Genomic DNA, 3,082 nt, shown 5'->3' on the forward strand with positions numbered 1-3,082 from the left:
CTATTATACATTAAGAGCTAAACATATTCTTGAGCTTGCTAATGTTTATCTTCTGTACATCACAACTAATTTATTGTATTTAACTATACAAACTTTCAACTTATAAATTAAATGTAAAGCAGTCTTGACTCTAGTCTTTGAAATTAAATAAACAATTTTGTTACTTAACATGGAACATATAAAAATTGCTTTGGATCATGAAAATCATAGTTGTAAACAGGACCAACATACTTCAAAATATTTTTTTTATGAAATACAGGTATGAATATTCAGTTAAAAATCAAATACATAAACACAGCCTAATGCCAATGACAGTGGAAGACACTGGAATCATGAATGTGTGCTCTCATTACCTCTAGTCACTGTGAACATAACAAAACAGTCCATTTTATGTTTATGTTCTGCAAAAAAAGGTTAATCCAACTCTTAGGTCCAGTTACCAAGAGCTTGAAATGTTCTGTGACCAGTTCTTGTGCTTCACAAAGGTTCTTGGTGCACCAGGTTTGATGAGATGATCAATCACATTTAAACTTCAAAAGGCTCAAATTTTCCATGGATTCCCAGTCATTCAGTTCATTAAGGGACTTAAACCATCTGGCTGGAAGGCAAAGCTGCTTCTTCACCTTCGTCTGCATCGTGTCAGTCGACCTTGTTCAGGGTTTGAGCCCAGAAAACCTTAAACAAAGAGAAAAGATACTCAAGTTTAACACAGAAACACTTCATGTTATAAACGTACTTTTTTCAAAACGCTTCTAAATTACATTACAGCAGCACATCACCTGGCTCATCAGCCGTTGCTGTCAATCAACTTACCATAACAGGAAAACTGTTTATCCACCGTCATCGGTGTCCATGCTAACTGGCCTTAACATTCATGAGAGGTTCCGTTAGCTGCAGCGTAGCCAAACACAAGAGATCAGGGAGAAGTGGATGAGCAGCACCACAAGAGTTTGTGATTGGCACGCTAAGACCTGCCGCCTGGTTCTGACTGTTTGAATCCAGTTAGCACTGGCTAACAGAAGAGCTACATGTTTTCCACAGATTATCTCCCATGCAATATCACGACACAGTGACAGCTTCAACATATATGTAAAAAAACTGTATCATAGTGCTGCATTAGACATTATTAGAAAGACACATAAAACATTATGCCTGTTATTGTAGAAAACATCACACACTTCTTAATTTAAACTAAATGTGTAACAGGTTGAATGAAACAAAAACAAATGTTCACACCTATTAAAAAGATGCCTAGTTGCTTTTCAGGAAAAGTTCAGGAGTGTCTGGATGCAGCTGTTGAGGAGAGAAAACAAAATATAAGGAGAAAGAAACATAAACACCAAAACATGCAAGTCTTCCAATGATTAAATCAATAATTTGTTGTTTTTTTTTAACAATTAAATGAAATCATTTGTTCTGACAACAAATTTAGAACAATACTATTTATATAGTTTTTAAGCTAAGGTACAATAACCGATAATGAGTTTGCAAGCAGGCTTTTTTTTTTTTGCAAAAGTCACTTATTTACTCTCAGTGATGTTTATTCCTATTTCAGAAACAGGAAAATCAACTACCTGTATGAACAATCCACTGACTAACAATTTATGAGGCAAGAAGCTTCTGACCCACTGTAACAGTTTATCAACCTAACCTAATCTCAACATGCCTGATTAGAGCACCGAACATGCAACAAATTTAACGCTAACACGAGCCGTCCCCACCCCAGTCTTAAGGTCGTCCCCGNCAACTTAATTGAATTGCTTGTTACCTACAGAAGCAATTCAATTAAGTTGATTCAATTATTTTCTTTTTAGAGTGTAGTTAATTATTTAACATCTGTCATTTCAGCTGTTTTCCTGTAAAAACACTTTATTCTTGTAGTTTTTACAGTGCAGCAGAGGTTTCCTTCTCCTCGGCTAAATGACTTCCTGATCCGTGTCTCCATGTTTTTAGTTGCGTTTCCATCTCTGCGAGTTTTAACGATGTTTCTCTCGGTTTTCTCTCGGCTCGTTTCCTCTGGTTCTCTAACAGGAGAAACTTTTTCCTGCTGAGCTCCGGATCTCAAAGTTCAGAACTTCTTTTTCCGTCTGGATGCCTTATTGTTGCTCAGGCGAGTGTTTGGATGATAATACTAAACTGAGGCGTTGCCATAGAAACCAGGAAGCTGGCGGAGGAGAGTGCAGCAGCAGCGCTCCGATCTTTATCTGCAGAACCAGGATGATTGTCTGCATGGATTTAAGTTCTGAGGAGGAAAAATGGCCGACCTGAGAGTGAAAAAGACAGAATTCATGTGGGGAAAATAAAATGTTGTGTTTTATTTAGCCTTGTTGCCATTGTTGTGTCATTTGAAGCATTTCTGTCGTGTCCTCAGCCTCCATCACCTTGTTGGAGTCGACATTCAGATCAACCCTCCAAAATAAGAGCCCAGACCAGAAGCTTCTGTCGACTCTTTACTGAAGCCAGTTGGAGTCAAACTGAGAACATAAAACTTTCAGGAATGAAACACAGTAACAAACAATACAGAACTTCAACTACAATAAAGTTTCTACAGAGAAAATTTTTAGCTTCATGCTGCAAAAGCTCTTATAAAAAGTTTTGCTTTGTTTTTACATATGGCTGAATTATTCCTAGTCAACAAAATATCCATAGCAACATTGAATACAAACCAACAGCTTTCATGCTTCTTGTTATTTCTATGAAGACATACAGTCGAGTCCATCAAGGTCCATAATGTCCACATTATGAGTTCACAGTACAAACATGGAGGCCAACAGAACCAAACAGCAGCTGGAAGAAAACGACACAAAACAACAGAGACAACAAACATGTAGATTTTAGCAGGCAGCTGGAGTTACAATAGAAATGAATAAAATAGGAATAAATAAATGAAACAGAACATTAAAGTGTGAAACTTCAGGAAAGAGATTTTTGACTTCACCAAACATAAAGACTTATAAAACAAATTCAAGTCATTCTTTAAACTGTCTGACATCAGGAATGGTTTTAAAAAGCAACATTTGTGTGTCTGATGTTTGGATAATCATTTTCTGGTTTGGTGAATTTTTAATTTTTAAAGTTTTAA

The 3,082-nt window shown here is 36.5% G+C and overlaps 2 long non-coding RNA genes across 2 annotated transcripts; both read right to left on the reverse strand.

Moving 5' to 3' along the window:
- Positions 1-377: 377 nt before the first annotated feature.
- On the reverse strand, positions 378-1,454 carry LOC106943260 (uncharacterized). The gene is made up of 2 exons (XR_001423875.1): positions 1,237-1,454; positions 378-675 (listed from the first exon to the last, which is right to left on the reverse strand). It is a non-coding gene; the product is annotated as an uncharacterized LOC106943260 (long non-coding RNA).
- A 369-nt stretch (positions 1,455-1,823) lies between these two features.
- Positions 1,824-3,076, reverse strand: LOC106943261 (uncharacterized). The gene is made up of 3 exons (XR_001423876.1): positions 2,667-3,076; positions 2,382-2,474; positions 1,824-2,264 (listed from the first exon to the last, which is right to left on the reverse strand). It is a non-coding gene; the product is annotated as an uncharacterized LOC106943261 (long non-coding RNA).
- Positions 3,077-3,082: the final 6 nt, after the last annotated feature.

Source organism: Poecilia latipinna, unplaced genomic scaffold (assembly GCF_001443285.1).
Source record: "Poecilia latipinna isolate Pla-1442-1.1 unplaced genomic scaffold, P_latipinna-1.0 Scaffold5060, whole genome shotgun sequence".
In the NCBI taxonomy this organism is placed as follows: domain Eukaryota; kingdom Metazoa; phylum Chordata; class Actinopteri; order Cyprinodontiformes; family Poeciliidae; genus Poecilia; species Poecilia latipinna.